This window comes from Pan troglodytes, chromosome 6, assembly GCF_028858775.2.
Source record: "Pan troglodytes isolate AG18354 chromosome 6, NHGRI_mPanTro3-v2.0_pri, whole genome shotgun sequence".
Classification (NCBI taxonomy): Eukaryota; Metazoa; Chordata; class Mammalia; order Primates; family Hominidae; genus Pan; species Pan troglodytes.
The window spans coordinates 35972668-35994857 of NC_072404.2; positions in this window are offsets into that span (position 1 = coordinate 35972668).

The following is a 22190-nucleotide window of genomic DNA, read 5'->3' on the forward strand; positions in this document are numbered from 1 at the left end:
ACAAGCTGTCTTTGGCTGCTTTTGCACGACAACAGCAGAACTGAATGGTTGCAATAGAAACCCTATGGACCACAATGCTAAAAACATGTACAATCTGGCCCTTTACAGAAAAAGTTTGCCAACTCCTGCTTTAGAAGGCCCCAGTATCACAAACCACACAAAAATAAATGTGTTAAAGAACACATGGCTGTTCTATTTGGTGATTGGCACTAGAAGAGTGTGACTCATGTCCTTGAATAGCCACTGTTGTGACCAGTACTCCTCAGGCCTCAGGCCCCAGATCACATCTGCCTTGTGTCCTTGAGACCAAAGAGACTACCTCTGGGTGCCAGGAAGGTTTGGGACTTCTGCCATTGTTCACTTGGGCCAGCAAGGCCTTGGGTCTGAAGAATTTGAGTGGCCTAAGTACTCAGAAAACAGAAATGACAAATCAAGTAATTTGTCAAACCCTTCCCCCAAACAGCATAAACTACAGTAGATTCTTGCATAACAAAGTATCAGTTCCCAGTGGAGGCAGGCATCCTTGCCCTCTTTGAGTTTCAATTCCTGGTTTTGGATCTGGGGGTGCTCACAGATTGGCAAAGTACACAGATGCGCGTGGCAACTGGGGACCATTTTGCAATATTAAGTAACTCATGTTACTTGAAAAATTTTTTTATGGAGGTCATTGTATAACATGCATGAATTGTGATGCTTTTTTCTATATTGGCAACTAGATGGACGTTGAACAGCAGAATTGTGAATGATGTTATTTTCCTAAAACGATTTCATTTAAATAATTTTTATTTAAATATTTGACATTGTCCATTCAGGCTGCTATAACAGAATACCTTAGAATGTTTAATTTATAAACAATAGAAGTTTATTGCTCATAGTTCTGGAGACTGGGAAGTCCAAGGCCAAGATACCAGCTGACTCAGTGTCTGCTGAGGGCCTGTTTCTTCACAGATGGTGCCTTCTATGGGTTCTAACATGGTAGAAGGGCAAAAGGGGCTCAGAAGCTTCTCACACCTCTTTTATAAGGTCGCAAATCTCATTGTGAGAGCCCTCATGACCTAATCACCTCCCAAAGTCCCTACCTTCTAATAATATGAGCTTGGTGATTAGGTTTCAACACATAAATTTTGGTAGGATACAAACATTCAGATCATAGCAGATATTCATGTATTATAATTTGTATTTTGCTTCTTAATTTTAAAGATAAATTTTGAATTTTTAGAAGAAAAATACGCATTTGAAAGCACAAAAGTTTTAGATTGGGGGACTTTTAAATATTTATTTTAATTTAATTTATTTGATGAAAATACATTCAAATTGTGTATGCTTTAAATACCAATATGTCTTATTTTTATAATCCTTTGAGCATTACTGTCAATGAAATAAAATCTAGGCTTCTCATTTTTATTGGTAGTCATGCTTTTTTAGTTTTGGCAATAACAAAAACAATATGCTTATCTTTAATTATTTAAAAAAATTAGAGAACAGATGAGAAAGTGACTGAAGAGAATTATTATTATGGTCCTAATAGGGACTGTAGTTGGAATTGGGTTGATTCCATTCTACTCCAGTGTATTAGCCTGTTCTCATGCTGCTAATAAAGATATACCTGAGATTGGGTAATTTATAAAGGAAAAAGGTTTAATTGGCTCACAGGTCAGCATTGCTGGGGAAGCCTCAGGAAACTTACAATCATGGTAGAAGGGGAAACAAACCCGTCCTTCTTCACATGGTGGCAGGAAGGAGAAGTGCAGAGCAAAGTGGAGAAAAGCCCCTTATTAAATCATCAGCTCTCATGAGAACTCACTCTCTATCATGAGAACAGCATGGGGGAAACCACCCCCATAATCTAATCACCTCCCACGAGGTTCCTCCCCCAGCACATGAAAATTACAACTCGGATTACAATAGAAGATGAGATTTGGGTGGGGACATACAGCCTGACCATATCATTCTGCCCCTTGCCCCTCCCAAATATCATCTTTCTCACATTTCAAAGCAAAATTTTGTCTTCCCAACAGTCCCCCAAAGTCTTAACTCATTCCAACATTAATCCAAAAGCCCAAGTCCAAAGTCTTATCTGAGACAAGGCAAGTCCATTCTGCCTAGGAGCCTGTAAAATCAAAAGCCAGTTAGTTACTTCCTGGATACAATGGGGGTACAGGCATTGGGTAAATATATTCATCCCAAATGGGAGAAATTGGCCATAACAAAGGGGCTACATGCCCCATGCAAGTCTGAAATCCAATAGGGTAGTCATTAAATCTTAAAGTTCCACAGTGATCTCCTTTGACTCCATGTCTCACATCCAGGTCACACTGAAGCAAGAGATAGGCTCCCATGGCCTTGGGCAGCTCTGCCCCTGTGGCTTTGCAGGGTACAACACCCCTCCCTGTTGCTTTCATGGGCTGATGTTGAGTGTTTGCGGCTTTTCCAGGTGCACAGGGCAAGCTATTGGTGGCTCTACCATTCTGGGGTCTGGAGGACAGTGGCTCTCTTCTCACAGCTCCACTAAGCAGTGCCTCAATGGGGACTGTGTTGGGGCTTCCACCCCACATTTCTCTTCTGCACTGCCCTAGCAGAGGTTCTCCATGAGGGCTCTGCCCCTGCAGCAAACTTCTGCCTAGACATACAGGCATTTCCATACTCCTCTGAAATCTAGGTGGAGGGTCCCAAACTTCAATTCTTGACTTTTGTGTACCTGCAGGCCCAACACTACATGTAAGCTGCCAAAGCTTGAGGCTTGCAACCTCTGAAGCAACAGCCTGAGCTGTGCCTTGGCCCCTTTTAGCCACGGCTGGGATGCAGGGTCCCAAGTCCCAAGACTGCACAAAGCCCCAAGGCCCTGGGCCCTGCCCATGAAACCATTTTTTCTTCCTAAGATTCCAGGCCTCTAATGGGAGGGGCTGTCTTGAAGGTCTCTGACATGCCCTGGAGATATTTTCCCCCATTGTCTTGGTGATTAACATTTGGCTCCTTGTTACTTATGCAAATTTCTGCAGCTGGCTTGAATATATCCCCAGAAAATGGGTTTTTCTTTTCTATTGCATTGTCAGGCTGCAAATTTTCCAAACTTTTATGCTTTGTCACCTCTTGAACACTTGGCTGCTCAGAAATTTCTTCTACCAGATACCCTAAATCATCTCTTTCAAGTTCAAATTTCCATAGATCTCTAGGGCAGGGGCAAAATGCTGCCAGTCTCTTTGCTAAAGCATAGCAAGAATCACCTTTGCTCCAGTTACCAAGAAATTCCTCATCTCCATCTCAGACCACCTCAGCCTGGACTTCATTTTCCATATCACTATCAGCATTTTGGTCAAAGTCACTCAACAAGTCTCCAGGAAGTTCCAAACTTTCCTACATCTTCCTGTCTTCTGAGCCCTCCAAACTGTTCCAACCTCTGCCTGTTACCCAGTTTCAAAGTCACTTCCACATTTATGGGTATCTTTACAGCAGCACCCCACTACTACCAGTAGCAAGTTACTTTATTAGTCCTTTCTCATGCTGCTAATAAAGACATACCAGAGACTGGGTAATTTATAAAGGGAAGAGGTTTCATTGACTCACAGTTCAGCATGGCTGGAGAAGCCTCAGGAAACTTACAATCATGACAGAAGGGGAAGCAAACACATCCTTCTTCACATGGTGGCAGGAAGGAGAAGTGCAGAGCAAAGCAGGGAAAAGCCCCTTATAAAACCATCAGATCTCATGAGAACTCAGTCACTATCATAAGAACAGCATGGGGGAACTACCTCGATGGTCTAGTCACCTCCCACAAGGTCCCTCCCCCAAAACAAAAAAATTACAATTCGGATTATAATAGAAGATACAATTTGGGTGGGAACACAGAGCCAGACCATATTATTCAATATTTCTGGGAACCTATTCCTCAGGAACAGAAAGGGAGTGGGGGAAGAAGTTCTGTTCCATTTTGGGACTGCACAATCCCATTTAACTTTGCTTTCCAGTGGGTTTAGGTTTCTTTTTCCAGTGACTCATTTAGTAGGAGGCTGCTTCTCAGGGGGCTTCCTTCGATGCCAGCACAGAGTTCCTTGAAGCCCCACCTGAGGTTGCCTTTCCCAGGAGGAGGAGGGAGGGCTGCTGGGCTGGTCTGTAAAGAAGGCAGCCTTTGTTCCATTTATCCTGAAGACAGCTGCTTCCCCTGGGGTGCCATTAGGGCAGTCATTCAGGGAGCTGACAAAGAAAGCCATTTCTCTTGTGAAGACAGACACTCTTCCAGATCCACCCAAGGCACTCCTGGAAAACTGGCATCAGGTGTTTTTCATTACTCAAGTGGGTTCCAAGGCAAGCACTCAGCTCTGCCACCCTGGGCCTGGGGGAGTTTCTTCCACACTTCAACGAAATAATGCATTCATTTTTTGGCTCATTCATTCATTTAACAAATATAGACTGCACACCTATTGTGTGCCAGGCACTGTGCTAGGCATAGGAGCACAACTGTGAATGTGGTCAATGTTTTCTTGTGCTACATTAAATAAATTTGGTCTTTGTCCATGGTTCCTGGCACAGCACTCTTGAAACCCTTGGGATTTCCAGGACGGAGTATTTGTGGCTTGTCACCAGAAAGACTGAGTGATTAGAGGGTTGGAACTCTCAGCCCACCTGCCCACCTCCCGGGATGGGAGGAAGTGGGAGCTGGAGATTGAGCTCTATAAAAACTCTGGAACAATGAGATTTGGAGAGCTTCCATGTTGGTGAATGCAGCCATGTGCCGAGAGGGTGGCACTCCCCAGCTCCATGAGACAGACGCCCTTGTGCATGGGACTCTTTTGGACCTTGCACTGTGCACCTCTTCATCTGGCTGTTCATTTGTATCCTGTATAATTAACCAGTGTTGGGACTCAGAAAACAATTCACCAAAACGAAGGCCTCCAAAGCCACCTCAGAAGCAAAAGTTTTTCTCTGACCTTCTGCCCTCCTGTCTCTCAGTCACATTCTCCCCAGAGGCAAGCCATACCAGAAACTAAAATTCCTCTTCCACAAGGTGGGTCATAGAAACCAGAACCCCATTTCCCCAAAGCCAGCCATAATACAATATGACTCTAACTCTCCCTCCCTTTCTGAGTAAAAACTGGCCATAAAGAAATGATCTGACCTACTTTGTTTGACTGTAGGTCATCAGACTCCCATTCCAGAGAGGGTCCTGTCCCACACCCAGAAGGAAGGAACACTGCTCAGAGAGGCAAAGAGAATCTAGATAGATAGGCCTTGCTGGGTTTCCTCACTCAATCTATTAGCATCAGATCTCCCTTTTTGTCCAATCATATTTTTTTACATAACTCTTCATACTTTGTTGAACCTGAGCATAAAAATGGACCATTTTCCCTGTATCTTTGGGACTTCATCCTGAAGACTCCAGGGTCACATAAAATGATAATCAAATAAATCTGTATGCCTTTTCTCCTATTCTTCTACCTCGTCAGTGATTTTCAGCGAACCTTCAGAGGGCGAAGGGTAAGTTTTCCCTTGGCCCAGACACCAGCAAATGTAAGTAAAGTATTTTTCTGAGTCCTGTGAGCCACTTTAACAATATGAAACAGGGGGAAGGGGCTGTGGGAACTCCTGATTTACAACTGATCAGTCAGAAATATGGGTGGCCTGGGCCCTGCGACTGGCATCTGAAATAGGGATAGTTTTGTGAGACTGAGCTCTTGACTTGTGGGATTTGCACAAACTCTGGGTTACTAACTCTGGTGTCAGAATTAAATTGTAGGACACCCCACTGGTCTTGGAAAATTTGTTGGTGTCAGAAAACATCCCAGAGTTCCCTTACCACGTGTGGCAGGGAAGAGCTTACCACATGTGGCAGGGAAGAGAGATAATGAAACAAGTCATTATAATAAGATAATGAGTTTGAAGAGGGGGAAGGATGAGGTGCCCAGAGGGCCCACAGCAGGGGGATTTGTCCTAACTGAGGACAGATAGAAAGTGTCCCCGAAGTTGGGCGCAGTGGCTTGAGCCTGTAATCTCAGCACTTTGAGAGGATCACTTGAGCCTAGGAGTTTGAGCTCAACCTGGGCAACATGGCAAAACCTCATCTCTACCAAAAAAAAAAAAAAAAGTTAGCTGGGCATGATGGCACGCACCTGTAATCCTATCTACCTGGGAGGCTGAGGTGGGAGGATCACCTGAGCCCAGGAGGTCAAGGCTGGCAAAGAGGGCAAGGAAAGAGCTCCAGGGAGAGGGAGGAGCATGGGCCTGTGGGAGGGCTGGCTGAAGACCAGGCTGGAGGTAGAGTGGGCCTGCATTTGAAGGACACCTATGCCAAGTAAGACAAACACTGGAATAATCCTAACCTCAGGATGATAACAACTTCACAAAGCCTTTCAGACACCTGTGGATATTTCCCCTTCAGAATGCTCCTGAGCCTCATTCATTCATTCAACAAGTGTCGAGGAAGCATGTTTCATGTGCATGTGCTGGTGAGGAGCTGGGACTACTCAGTGAAGTCAGATGCCATCTGTACAATGGAGGAAACAACAGCCTGGCCCTGAGGAGAAGCATCATGGATGCAGGCTTGCTTCTGCCCATCATCTCTTTACAGGATAGCCCTGCTTGCAGTCAGTGTAGTTTCATTGGCACTAATGTCACCTCTGCTAGATCCAAGGAGGAGTGTGTGACCAGCCCTGGCTAATCAGAGTATCACAATCCTTTTGACCATTGTGATTGGTTCAGAAATTGACACATGACCTGAGTTCAGGTCAAAAATCCTTCCCCAGGACTTTTGGTGGAGCTAATGAGGAAGGCACTCACCATCTGAAACAGCAAATTAGAACAGGGTGAGCCTGGAGATGTCAGGAGCTGCCTTTGCCGCCTCATGGAAAAAGCTTGCCTGAAATTAGAGCCAACACAGAGGAAAGGAGATCTAAAAGGTGGGTAGACAGATGCTTGAGTTCCTGGGTCTAGCTGTAACTCCTCCTAGATGGATGGGTGTCTGACTTTGTAGTTATAGGAACCAACAAGCTCACTTTTTTGTTTAAGTTAATGGAAGTTGAGGCTTTCTCGACTTACAAGCAAGAATTCTGATTAATACAGCAGACACCTGGGCCACCAACTTCACAATGAGCTGATAAATGCCGTTATAATAGAGGAAAGACAAGGGGGCGGGGCAGTGTAATGTGGGAAGGGCTGGTGCAGCTCATGCTGCTGGCCTGGCTCATCTGTGTCAGCTCCACCCTGGACGTCCCCTGTGGCATCAGAAGACAGTTTTCATGAATATTGTCGGCTTTCTAGCTCAAGGTCCTGTGTAGGTGTGTGCTCAACCCAGCCACAGGGCAGGTTGGAAGTCCTGAGTGGTTAGGACTCAGGGACAAATCTTTAACCCATGAAGGATTGCGTTTAGAGTTTCAGCACCCCAGCTCCCCTACTTCCGGGTGGAATAGTTCAGAGGTGTTCTTTTCTTAACCCTTCAGAAGGTCCCTGGCAGGTTGGGCTGAATTGTCCATAGATGGACCCTTTTGCTGGCTTTCCTCCTTTCTCTGTCTCACTCCCCTATTCCTCACCTGGGTATCCTGGGATCACCTCCCAAATAGAGCATTTGCACCCAAACCCTAATCTCAAGGGTCTACTTTTGGAGAACACAAACTCAGACAGAAGACTTCTGCATGCCGACCATATAGGTTTGGATCCCAATGATGATGCTTCCTGTTTGACTTTGGACAATGTATTTAATCGTATGCCTCAGTTTCCTCATCTATAAAAAGAAGATGGTAATTTCACCAATCTTAGAAAATTGTTATGAGGTTGAAATGAGGTACCATATACAAAGAGCTCACAACAATGTAAGTGCTGCATAAATACTGGTTATTGTTCTTATTATTCTTCTTATTCTTGTTATTGAGTGTTGTCTAAGCACGACCCAAGGGTCTGGGAAATCTTGGAAGAGGTGACACTTCAGCTGAATCATGAAGGATCAGCAGGAGCTGGGATGAAAAGGAAGGAGAGGGCCACATCGAGCAGAGGGAATGAAAGGCTCCACTTTGGAAGTTGCTTCTCTGTCTAAGCTAGTAATTCTAGAAGATTATACCTTTTCTAAAGCATCTGAAAATACCTTCTTTGGTTACAAGATAATTTTTGATATCACTTTTTGTTTTGTATCCACTGCAGAAGAATTAGAGTAGAAGTGGCAAAAAGGACTTTGAGTCCTTTAAGAGTTAAATCACCCAAATGAGATGTGTGTGTGTGTGCACGCGCGTGTGTGTGTGTGTGTGTGTGTGACATTTTCTCCCAAGACAGGAAAAGGGCCTGCAGAATGTAGTCCGAAGAAGAGATATGCCATGCTCCATTTGAGTTCCTGGGGTTGACAGCAGGACTTCACAGGGGCATGTGTCTGGTGCACTTAGAGACTAGAGCCCAGACACCAGGGTCCCAGTTTGACAAAGAGCCCAGTCCCTGAGATTGGCATGAGAGCCATGGGCTTGGGAAAAAGCGTAACATCAGAGACTGGTGTTGGCTGAAGACCAGAGAGCCCTTTCCTGTATGTTTTGCTCCATATGCTGACTCTCGTTCTTGGTGGGTTGTTTTCTTATATGTTTTGTAATCTTACTTTAGTCAGGCTGTATCTACATGGTCTGGGTTGAAGATGTGGCCCTCCAGGGTGGTTCTGCTTTTGATTCTGCCTAATGTCTCAGGGGTATTACAGGCTTAGAACCAAGTTTTATGTTCTTTTCTTTTACCATATCGTGCAAGCAATGTAAATTTCAAGTCCTAAAATGGAAGCGGGCGTGTGGTTAGGAACGATCATGGAATACATTTTCCCCATGCAAAGTAGGACAAAAACAGACAAGTTTCCTTGTTGTCTCAGTTTGCTGATGAATGGATTTTACCCTAGCTAACTGTTTTGTTAAGTATATAGCTCTGCGGAGTGATGGTTTCATAAGGGGGTTTCAATTCTCATTCTTCATCTTATGTGGGACCAAGGCTTTCTCTCTGATTCACAAAAAACATTAAAATTCAAGTACTGTATTAATTGGGATATATTATTAGCAGCTTCAACAGAGACCCCAAATAGCAGTAGCTTAGATGGAAAAGTTTAGCTCTTTTTCATATGAAAGTCCATGCTGGCACTGTGAAGTAGTCAGAGGTTCAGGTTCCTTCCATATCATCACCTTATCATCCCTAGGGTGCTGACGTGGCCCAAAAGGGGTCTCAGCTATGCCTATGTTCATGGGTCAAGCTGAAAGTCATTGAAGGATTGAGAACAAGGATATGGGAGAAATAACAAGACCAGTCTCTGCAGAGACTGCAATGCCTCTGCTCTAGTGGAGTTGAGATCACATTTGGATAATCAAAGACATGTGACACGAATTCAGCACCCATAGTAGATGGTAATTAAGCCCACAGCACTTCGAGTAGTGAGGAAACCATCAGGCCATGGGTGGTGTAGACAAGCTAAGTAGGTGTAAAGTAGTAAACATATTTGTGTATATATATATATATGTGTATATATATACACACATATATATGGTGTATATGTGTGTGGTATGTCACTGTGTGGTGTGCGTGTATGGTGTGTGTGTGTATGTATGTGTGGTGTATGTGTCTATGAGTGTGAGATGCTGTACATGTCTTTGTGTCTCTGTCTCTAGTGCATGTGTTTGTACAGGTGTGTAGGGGTTATGTGTGTACCAGTGTGTATATTTATGTGTGTTGTGTGAATGTGTGTCTATCCATGAGCTCCATGAAGCTAGACCCTTTTTTCTGTCACCATTCATTGGAATAAACCATACCTTTAGGATAAAATTATTTTCTAGTCAATCATATTAAGTTTAAATCTCATTCCACAAACACACGTGTGCATGAAATAAAATATCGTTTTTCTTCAGCAGAAGTTAATTTCCATCATAACTCCCATCACCTCCTCCCTTTGAGATTGTCTGAGTCCCAGAGGACTCATGTAGCACCAGCATGTGAGACCTAGGACCAGGGCTAGGGGGGAAGCAGGAGGCAGGGAAACCTGTCCCAATTTCCAGGGCCAGAGGTCTAGAAGGAGATCTGGGCCCAGCTATGCTGTGTATCATACAGTGGTGGTCGAGCACCTCTCAGAGGCCCTGCTTGGGACTTGGGTTGTGGATTGTAGTCATTTGCTGTTTTGGTTGTTGATTCACTGGTGAGTGACCCCTTCTGTCCCTGCTCTTTGTGCTAGTTTAGTGCCACCCTTGGGCACATGTGAGCCAACTGCTGTCATGGAAAACTTGGTAAGTTCCGCAGCCCAGCGCTGCCATCTTGCCACTTCCACAGATCTCCCACACACTCTGCTCTCTCAGACTGTGGCTTCCTGCCTGCCCCTCTCTGAGTCTCAGTCTGGAGCAGGCATGGTGTACCTCTCCACAATCCACCAGTGTCAACCACTGCTGCTTCTCTGCTGTCCTTTACCTAATTGGGAGAACTTCAGTCTGGGTGAGGCAGGGGGCAGGGGGGATGAGGTAAACTTTATGTCCTCCCATCAGATACTCTTGCAAATCTAATGCACATGCCCTATGTTTTTCCTATTGCTCCCAAGGCTTAGGCTTTTGGAAATTAAAAGCCACGAACTGACTCTTTAAATGTTTTCTCAACTTTCCGCTGTGCCTCCTTATCCCAGAGGCAAGGATACTGTGCCAAGCTGACTGATGCGGAAAGGACACATGGTGGAAAGACAGAGGAGAAAAACACATCAGAAAATACATCATGAAGCATATGACCATGCCAGGAGAACCTCATGCTGCTACTGAATAGGATAAAATAGCTTTCTGCAATCAGGACTGGGGACCCTGTTTCACACAACAGTGTCTGGCACATGTTTTTGCCCTAGAAGCCTGCATAACCCCTGAGACTTGTCATCAGTGTGACTAGCTGGGGCTGGTGTCATGGGCAATAAAGGAATTTACCAAGACAGTTGTAGGTATAGAAAGGCAGAATTATTAGAGAAGGTATGAAAGTATGTTGCAAGGTTGCAATAGGCAGCACAGCAGAGAAGGGGCTACTTGCGAAGAGGCAGGGGCTGGAGGAGAGTTTACAGGGTCGTGCTGAAGGGGGCTACAAGTGGAAGAAGGTTGTGCTGCTGGGGCTACATGTGGAATAAGGTCATTGTGCCCTTGGGTTGTTTGTAATTAGCCATCTCTCAGAAAAATTATTCATGGTTCTCCCCACCTGGGGCCCCTTCCTCATTGTTGCTTACTTTTCAGGACCCTACATTCCACCCCAAGAGAAAACAATGACAAATCTTTGGCATTGGGGGAGAGAACTCATCTTCCAACTACTTCCTGCTGGCCTGGGGTGTAGAATTGACCCTACCTATGGTTGTTGGTCTGGTAGGAGACCCTGTAGGTCATTGTCCCGGATTGTGGGACTTAGGATATTGCATCTTGCTGGAGGAAGGGACTCATCACAAAGGGGGAACATGTCAAGGGGAAACTGGTGTCTTGCAGAATCCAGGGGAGATTCATAAAGGTAGCAGGCATCCCTGGGGTGAGACAGATATTCCATTCACAGCATCATTTGAAGGTGAAACTGCTCAATTCCAGCAGGGGAAATTTTGTTTCTTAAGCCAGTTACCAAAAAGGCAAAGAAAAACCTTTTGCAGTGTGACTGTTTGTCCTTATTGGAAGCCCATTTAGATAACCTGGAAGTTGAACTCAATGAAAAAGTGTTTAAATTTAATTAGACACAGCATAGGGAACCAATTTTAGAGAGACTACTATACGTTAATTACATACAATATTCCTTTTATAAATTTCCATTCATAAATTTTCTCATGACTTACGCAGACCATCTATGACACACTTGGACTTTCTGACTTGTCCTAAACATCCCTCTTTTTAAAACAACCAGTCATTTTACTTTAGGCCAAGAATTTACCATATAAGATCCTTTCTTATATAAATCCTCTTTTCTACAACCTTCCTTACCAAAAAATACCTCTTTACTTTTATAACCTTTTTTATGTCTCTCTTATTTCCTGATTCCTTTGATCTTATTTAATATAAAACCTTTAAATAACCTTTGAATTAGACAAAAATTATTTTTATTTTGTTAGGAAGTTAAGGTTTGTACTGCATATTGCTGTGTTAATACATATTGTCCATGAAGGGGGAACAAATGAGGACGTGATCTACATACTGTAGGTTATCCCCCCTCAAGAAATTGTTGGGTTAGATTTCTTGCTAGGACTTGTCTGAATAAGTGTGAGCTATTTTTAAAACCCTGAGTTAGGTAGGACTATTTAGGTTGAAGTTATTGGTAAAGATTTATGTAGCTTTCCTGGGAGAAATAGGACTATTAGAGGGAAAGATGAATGTAGAGGTTAGGCAAATATTAAAGCAGGCACCCATCTTGGAAAGTATATTTCTGTCCCAAAGGGGTATGAAGTATTTAGACATTACTGGGGACTTGGGAGAATGGTAATTGGACCCTTCAGTAACATAAAGAAATGTGAATCTTTTCTTTTGGAGGGAGGGGTTGTCATTTGCTCCAATTACCCAACAGGATTTGGAGGAGAGTTGCTCAGAGAAGGAGATTAGTACAGAGTAGGCAGCTCTTGAACCCAAAAGGGAAATTTATCATTTTACTTTCCATCTCTAGGGTTGTCCTTGGCTTTGTCTTGTTGATGATAATGTTTGATTTGGAAGCCAGCTGGAGCAGAGAGCCCCTTTCTCTCAGGGCCATCAGAGGTTGGGATTCTGTCCCAGGGACACTTCAGCTCTCAGGGAAGTCTTGTTTCCAGTGGCCAAGCTTGTGACAGAGGGGGAAAGACACAGAGGGCTTTTTCCATTTATTCCTTTGGGTCAGTTTGCTTTCCAGTGGCCTGGCCTTCTGCACTGGTGGCAGTTACCTGGAGGGATGTTCTTAGGGCAACCTGGAAGGGGCTGGGGTCTTGTAAAGCAGCCAGCAGTTGAGCCTGCCTCTTGTCCCTTTGTTTTTCTTTCTTCTTAGCCCTGTCCTCCCTATTCTGCTCTCAGTTATAAAAAACTGAGGAGGCTAATTTGAAGACTTCCTGCAATGGGGCCATGCTGTGTTACACAAGAAAACTAGATGCTTCTTTTTGAGAATCTGAGGATTAAATTTATCCTAATGTTTTAGAATGTAACCCAGAGGTGGCTCTGAATGCAAAGATGGGGTTTGTCCCATGGTGGGACTAGAAAACGACAAGCAACTGAGGATGATGTCTACTAGAGTGGGACACAAGTCGCACTTTCTCTTGGGGCAGGCATCCCACTGAAGAAAGGGGTACCACTCAAGTCCACTGGGGGACTTCTCAGATGCATTCCTAGAGGGGTGTCCCACCTATTAGGAAGGATCTCCTGGCGTTGGGATCAACAGCTCTAGGGCCTTACGCTGTATGGCCAGTCCAGGCATGAGGAATGAGGGTGAAGGGAGAACTCAGCTGGAAAGCAACCTAGAAGAGGGGAGAGGAATGGGGAGACTCACTGCTCTGTGGCCACTTGAGATCACCTGATTTGGGAACACCTGGAGCAGGAAGTCTGACTGTCTTCATGGGAGAATTTAGAGTAAGAAAGAGGTGGTCTGAGTTCCCCAGAACATGTGCAGGTTTGTCTTTGTTGAGCTTTCACCACCAATCATGCTATAAGTAAGGATTGGGGGCTTTTGACCAGAAAGGATAAGAGAGAGCCTTATTCCCTTCTGGGAAAGACAGCCAACCCTGTTTACCCCCTGGACTTCAGGCAACACCAGAGAGCAGCCCTGACCAGTTACTGTAAGTTGACAAAGGGATACTAGACGTTGGCTGCTGGAAGACTGAAAAGGAGAAACTGAACTAAGGTCCCTCATCTGATCAGGTGATGGTGGTAAGATGCTTCCACATGGACACCTTCTAGCTTCATCAGGGTATAGCCCTGCCAGAGACTGTCAGTTGTTTCTGTTTTTGTGTGCTGTCCACGAAGGGTCCCCAGTTGGAAGAGAGAAAGGGAAAGGGGAGAGAGGTCCCCGTAAGAGCCAAAGAAATATTGCAGGTGCGACTAGCTGGGGCTGGTGTCATGGGCCATAAAGGAATTTACCAAGACAGTTGTAGATAAAGAAAGGCAGATTTATTAGAGAAGCTATGAAAATACGTTGCAAGGTTGCAATGAGCAGCACAACAGAGAAGTGACTGTCTGCAAATAGGCAGGGGCTGGAGGGAAGTTTTATAGGGTCATGCTGAAGGGGGCTACATGTGGAACAATGTCATTGTGCCCACCGGTTGTTTGTGATTAGCCATCTCTCAGAAAAATTGGTCATTGTTCTCCCCAACCTGGGGCTCCTTCCTCGTTGTTGCTTACTTATCTTATCAGGACTCCGTAAGACTATTTGAAATTTATAGTGAAAACTATGTATATTTCCCCATCTAGTCTAACAGGTTGTAGACTTATTTCAAAGTAACAGCAAATACCACAAATATTTTCCCAAATCCAATATCTACAGGAAATGCACCAGTCTCTGATCTGCCCCTGATGTAAGTGTCAGATGTGCTTCCAGGGCTGTGGCCCACTCCTGTGGCTGGCCAAGGGTCCAGCCTGACCAACAGAACGTTGCTGTAACTCTAGGAATGAGTGCACACTCAACCTGAGCCGGGGCTTATTGGCTCTACCTCAGGGTTGCCAGCCTTTGTCAAGCTTCCTACTTTCTGGTCCTTCTGGTCTACACTCCTACGGCACATGGTCAGGGTCACCTTTCATGAGAAGGGAATATGTATTGGTAGCCAGGGGCCTGCATGCCATTTCTGGCACAAACACATTGCAGGTTGCAAATCCCTGCTTCACCTTTATGAAAATGGTATTGATGACCTTCAGGCAGAGCAGTGATTTCTTAAAGTAGCTTCTGTCCAAAGGTAATAGACATTATTTGAAAATAGGATTCTGTGATCAAATCTCTTTAGCAGGTCAACTTCTCAGAGTCTGTAATATGCGACAGTGCATCATCATACATGTCCAAGATGGGGGTATTTATAATATGTGATGTGAACTAAATTCACTTGGCCACTGAACACTCTGACCCTGATAGGTCCCAGGGATGCTGCTAGGTGGAACACGCTTTAAGGAATGTTGTGTGGCACACCTCTCTTCTTACAATATATTGTTCTGTGGCTCTGACCATCTTGGTTTGGGGTTAGAGAAAATATTAGCTTGTCTAAGCTAAGTAACTGAGAAGCAGCAATTTGCAATCATTATGGAGGCAGCAACTCATTATTCCTGTAAACTTCCAGGTAAAGAAATCAATGGCTGGGTTGTTGACACTACTTATTTCAGAGCTGAGTTTTTCTGGCTTTGTCTAAGGTCCAAGTTGTTTCTTTTGTTTATGATTTATTTTTTGAAATACAAGCACAAACTTCAAAACCCTAAAAGATGGTGGAGACTGTGTAAAGTGCCTTAATGTCTTTCCAGGTGAAAAATCAGTAGCAAATTCATTATTACATTACTTCATCCACCTGCTATTTAGTACCCAGTAGGTACTGAGGCCTACAGAACATATAAAGTTGAATAAAGCAAAATTCCTACTCTTTATTACATTCTATGCCAGCTCTGTCTGATGTCTTCAGCCATTTATGGTCTAGAAAATGTTACAGTAACACATTTATCGATAAAGGGACCCATCTGGAGATGAATGAAGTAAGTGGCTGCCACAGATTTGCTGCTGTGAGGTGAAAAACTGTTCCAAGGCAGCAGGATAAGGAAGGAAGATGATTACTTCCTTTCCACTTAATTTCAAAAGATCTGAAATAAGGGCATGGGACCCATCTCAAGATGAGTTGTTCAATAGATGTGAGGATCCAGGCTTGGAAATGTGAGCATTGTGGACAAAAGGAGGCTAACTCCACCAACAGCTCAGAGCCAGTGATTCCAGGTGATCTAAACCTCTTTGTTCACTGTTGAAGACAGCATCTCTTAGATTTCCTAAATCCCACTATTGGGAACAGCCAAGCCAGTGTTTCATTACAATCTTGGCCCTAAAACAGCATAGTTCATCCAAGAATGACAGGGTTTTATGAACAGAAATTAGGCTTTGGACCAAGTTTGTAATAAATCTTAAGCTTCATTATATAGGTGAGGAAAAATGACCAACTACTGGGTGACAGATTTGCCATGGAGCAAGAGAATAGACTCTGTGTGACATTTCAGGAAGGTTCCACGGCAGATTTTCACTGACTCGTGGGGTGACTTTCTTCGGGGGCAGTAGTGTGGAAGGAGGATAATAAAAGGCAAAGGATAAAGAGAGGAGCAGTTTGGGGTGGATGTTCCCTTCATTCACTGCTCCATCAAAATCACTTGAACCCCCAATGAATGGTAGCATTATATGATGCTTTATACATCTTAAAGGAGAAAACCAAATCATTTTTTTTCTATTCAAGTCTAATGAAGATCTATGTGAAAAATGGAGTTTTCTCTCTCACTCAAAATGAACAAAAGGTCTATTAATAATGTTAGGATGTGACCTCACTGAGGTTAAAAATATTTGCTTATGTATAAAATGGCAGGTAAACCATTCAGGACTAATGTAAGCAACAAGAAATATAAGAGAGAAGAGGAAATGAAAATGCAGTGGCCACAACAGACTTGGATTAACACCAGTATTTTCAAAAGAGCCCAAACAATTTCAGATTCAATAGAAACCACTTTGCCAAGGACTCCGATGCATTTCATCTATCAGCAGGCTTGTTGCCGTTTCCTAAGGAACGCCCCTGGGATCTGCCCTTTCCCCTTGGTTCTTATGCCAAAGCCAGCCCTGTTCTCTCTTCCTCATACTGTAGCCATCATTGTGTGGCCACAAAGCTGCCAGGTCGCTCTGTATGCTGCCACTGTTATAAACCACGCTCATGCACTCATGCATTTTTTTCTCCATCTGTAATGAAGGACATTACAGATCATTTATGAGATGACCATTGCTGAGCCTAAACAAGGAAACTCAGACTGGTCCTGGGTTGTTTGGTGACCTGCTGAGGCCCACAGGCCCACAGATGTTTGATTTCTTTTTTGGAATCTTTTCTTTTTGGAATCTTTTGCTCTGACTGAGAGGGAGACATGATGCCTAGAGTTGGGGAGTTATAGGTCTCATTGGAAAGGATGTGGGGGGCTGTGCCCTTCTCTGGTTCTATGGACAGTTTTCTGAGCTCTTCTAAGAAAGAAGGGTGAACAACAGAAGCTGGGGAAGTTGCTTTTATAAAATGACCCATGATACTGGGGTATGACTATATGATGGAAGGTGGAGGTGAGATGCCCAGAGAATGCTGCTTGGTCTTCCCCTCCCCGCCCCCAGGTGACAGTGTGTTGCAGACGTGTTTCCTACTGCTACAGAAAACTCAGCCTCTGCCTGGTCACATGTGGCATGGCAGCTTTGAGAACAGGAGCCTGTGATGAAGCAACTACAGGTTGGCCAGGAACCTGGTATAGATTAATGAGTGGGTAATCATATACTCTATCTGGGAGTATATGAGGGAGAATGAACTCAAAACATTGAAAAGAATGAGCCAATTGGGAATTTGAGACAGAGACTGCTAGGGCCCACCAATATCTGGGTGCTCTGCTCCTTCTGTGGGCATAGCTAGACAACATTTCCCCACCCCCTTGCATCTAGATGGGACCATGCAATTAGTCCTGGCCAGTGAAATGTGGCTGGAAGTGTTGCACACCACTTCCAGGCCTGCCTTCTTAAATCTTCTGTGAGATCATACATATTCTCTCTTTATTTGTCTGCTGGCTAGATGCAGAGGATCTAGGAGAGATCTCTGAAGTCCTAGAGGATAGCTGAGCCACAAGATGGGAGGAACCTGGATCCCTGAGTGACTGTGTGGACCAGTCTCTCATACCATACTACATCCCCATCTTTACTGCATTGTGATACAGAGGAAAAAATTAAAACTTTGTTATGTGAAACCACTGAGATTTGGAGCTTGCTTGTTACAGTTGAAGGAAACCAAAACATTTCTCCTCAAAACATTGAGGATTGCTAAGTTAAAAACACTAAAAATGCAGGGGAACACTCTGCCTCAGCCTCTATTTGCTTGACAGCAGGACATAAATCCTTCCTTACTGGACACTTGCTTATTGGCCCAGAGAAGGCAGCAGGAGGCACCAGAGGAATCCGGAAAAAGATTCTACTATTTTCCACTTTCTCCCACCTTTTCAAAGACGGGAATGTCTCTCTCTTTTGTCTTGACACTATGTACTATTTATGGCTCTTTGTTAAAACATTATTTAAGCAAAGCCTCTAAGCCACTGCCTTGAGAGAGAAATACTTTTGAGGCCTCTCCCACATGACAGGTACAGCACATGTTAATAAACTTCTGCTTCTTTTTCTTTTATTATTGTGACTTTTGTTTTTAGGAGAGTGTCTCAACTAAGAACATAAAAATGCAAAGAAATAAATTATGTTTTCTCCCTTCCATAGTCATTACCATACTGACTAATACAGAACTGAAGCTGAAAAGCCATGATGTAGAGAGAGGGGCCAAGATTATCTATTTCCTTCTTGAAAGTTTTTCCCTGAACTTTCCAGAAGTACAAATAAGAGTAAAAACATATCCCTGGGTACTGGAGCTGGCAACCTAACTGGCTTGTTTTGAGTTTAAATTTCTTCTTAATGCCCTGAATGGAAATATTTGACTTCCTCTCTGTAATATATTCATGTTTGCTTCAATATAAAAATACTATTTATAAAGATTTAGCCCTCAAGTTAAATGGACTTTTAACCTGTGCCTTGGCATCCGCATGTAATAGTCACATTTAAGTTTGGCTCCAAAGATTACTTCCCTCCCTCTTCCCTGGTCATTTGGTAAAAAGCAAAGCGACTTCATGAAACCACCTATGTAGGGGTTCAGTAAGTTAGTACTCTTTAGATTTCAGATGCCTGCTTTCATTCTTTAAAAACAAAAATAAAAACAACTTTGATCCATTTTTTAATACTGATGTTATAATATTAAAATGTTTAATAACTTGGTTTGACAAAAAACAGCATATTTTTTAAAAAGTCTCGAGATTTGTTAAACAATACAAAATTACAAGGCCTGGTGTGGTGGCTCACGCCTGTAATCCCAGCATTTTGGGAGGCTGAGGTGGGCAGATCACCTGAGGTCAGGAGTTCAAGACCAGCCTGGCCAACATGGTGAAACCCCATCTCTACTAAAAATACAAAAATTAGCTGGGTGTGGTGGCAGGTGCCTGTAATCCCAGCTACTTGGGAAGCTGAGGTAGGAGAATCACTTGAACCTGGGAGGCAGAGGTTGCAGTGAGCTGAGACCGTACCATTACACTCCAGCCAGGGCAACAAGAGCGAAACTCTGCCTCAAAAAAAAAAAAAAAAAAAAAAAAAAAAAAAGAATATGAAATTACAGCTAGATAGGAGGCATGAGTGCTAGCATTCTATAGCACTGTAGGATGACAAAGTTAACAATAATATATCACATCGTTTTAAATAGCTAGAAAGAGGATAGTGAATGTTCCCAACACAAAGAAATGAGAAATGTTTGAGATGATGGATATGCTAATTACTTTGATCTGATCACATACCTTATATGTATTGCAACATCACTATGTACCTTATAAATATGTATAATTATTATATGTCAATCAAAAATAACAAAATACATTAAGTCTGGACTTTTTATTGAAGCTATGTCCTTCTTTGGGGTGGGGCAGCCAAGGTGTGAGATGGCGAATGCCTTTTTCCTGCCTTGTATTTACATCTCAGTGAATTTTCCTCGTGTTCTAACTTGGGTCAGACTGCCTGGGAGGGTGAGACTTTAGGCCAGAATCACAGCCTGGATCCTGGAGAGTCCTCTAAGCCAACACTTGACCTTCAAACAGGAATCCATCAAGACTACCTTAGATCAGGGAGGAGACACCTGAGCCAACTCTTCGCCAAACTGGAAACTCCCCATTCTCTTTATGTTTTCTCTCTCTCTCTCTCTTTTTTTGAGACAGGGTCTTGCTCTGTCACCCAGGCTGGAGTGAAGTGGTGTGATCTCGGCTCACTGCAGCCTTTGCCTCTCAGGTTCAAGCAATTCTTGTGCTTCAGCCTCCCCAGTGGCTGGGATTACAGGCGCCAGCCACCAACCCTGGTTAATTTTTGTATTTTTAGTAGAGATAGGGTTTCACCCTGTCATGTTGGTCAGGATGGTCTTGAACTCTTGACCTCAAATGATCTGCCCGCCTCAGCCTCTCAAAGTTCTGGGATTACAGGCATGCCCTGTATGCCCGGCCCCTTTATGTTTTCACAGTGTCCTTCTTTGCAACTCCTTAATGATTTAGCTGGATGAATCTCTGAGAAATTCACTGTCCTCGGCAGCACAAGCTTGCTGAGCTGCTGCCATCAGCCAAGGGGTGAGTGTGACAAAGGAGTGGCCCTTAGACCCACTTCTACATGTCTCATCTTAATTTTATCATACAGTCTTTACCATAGACTTAACAACCATTATGTTAATATAATATCTTGAGAAAAGTTGTTGGAACCCAAAGTAATTGAAAGCAGTGACCTGAAGATATATTGGTATGCCCACATTCATAGCAGCATGATTCAGAACAGTCAAAAGGTGGAAGAAGCCCAAGTGTCCATCGACGGATGAATGAATGAACAAAATATGGCATATTCATATGATGGGATATTATTATTCAGCCTTAAAAGGGCAGGAAACTCTGACACATGCTACAACATGGATAAACTTCGAAGACATTATATTAAGTAAAATAATTCAGTCTCAAAGAGACAGATATTGTTTGATTCCACGTCTATGAGGTACCTAGAGAAGTTAAACTCACAGAAGAGAAAAGTAGAATGAATGGTGGTTGCAGGGGCTGGGGCAGGGAGGAATGGGGGTTATTGCTTAATGGGACTGAGTTTCAGTTTGGGAAGATGAAAAAAGTTCTTGAGATGGATGATGGTGATGGTAGTACGACAATGTGAATATACTTAAGGCCACCGGACTTATACTCAAAAGTGGTTAAAATGGTTAATTTTATGTTATGTGTATTTTATCACAATTTAAGAAAGTTGTTGAAGAGTCATAACATTGGGAGAATGTGTTGGGGTGGAGGCAAAGATTCCCTCGCCCCCTTCTCATCCCCAGATACAACTCTGCGGTTGGAGTAATGTATTTAGTTTAATGTTTTGTTTGCACACAAGCACGCATTTCATAATTTATTTTGCTGCATTGGGCTTCTGAGCTAAGGGACTAAAATGGTAATTTCCCGTTTTTTCTTCACAGAAAAGAGCCAGGCTTTTGCATCCTTAATTTCTGTGCTCCCTTGCGCCATGGGGAATGATCAGCTTTTCTGTGTCTTACAGGCTACTGAAAAGACCACCATCTTCCCAGGTCTTTATCTGGTTGTTCAGGACCCATCTAGGGAGCGTCAGGGGTTGCACAAAATGGAGAGGGGTTGGAGCAGGGGGGTGCATCCTAGGAACTTGAGATGAGGCTTTCAAAGGGCTGGAAGAAGTTGCAGCCTTAATGCTAGGAAGGGTTTGGGGTTGGTGGATTTTGTGGGGCCCCATTGAGATATTATGTTAATACCTGGGAGAAAGGGGGAGCCCCTGGTTGTAGCAAAGGTTTTCAAGGCAGGGTCTGTGGTTAGCAGGGAGGTGCCCCATTCATGCACACTATGGCAGGTGGTGGGGAGAAGTGCCCTCCTAGGATATCCAACCAACACTGGCAGTGGCAGCGACATGACAAAAGGCGCACCCAAGACAACCACCATGGGTTAAGGAACAGGCTGTATCTTTATTTTTCAGGACCAACTAAGCTTCCTGTCCTTGTGCCAGTCACTGAAGGGAGCAAAGGGAGCCTGGGCTTAGGGGGCAGGGGAGGAATAAGCACTCAGAGCTGGGCATGAGTCAGCTGGAAAGAAACAAAGAAGCGTGTCACTGCCCACACCTTTAATAAGTGCCTTGGAATGCTCCCGGCTCTCACAGTGGCGCATGTTTTACTCTGCATCCCATCTGTGGCTTCTATTGTCTTCTCACACTGTGGGACACTTAAGGAGATGTGACAGATGGCTGTGTGTGTGCTCCGTCCCTACAGGCAGTGTGCATTTTTAAAAATTCCTTTTTCTTTAGTGAAAAAAAAAAGATTTTTCTTTATAGCAAAAGCAATATATTGTTTTGCTATTGTAGAAAAGTATGAGAAGAAAATGAAAGTCTCCCATAATGCAACAGTGATTCAGATAATCACTATTACCGTTTTCATGTATTTCCTTCCCAGGGTTCCTCCC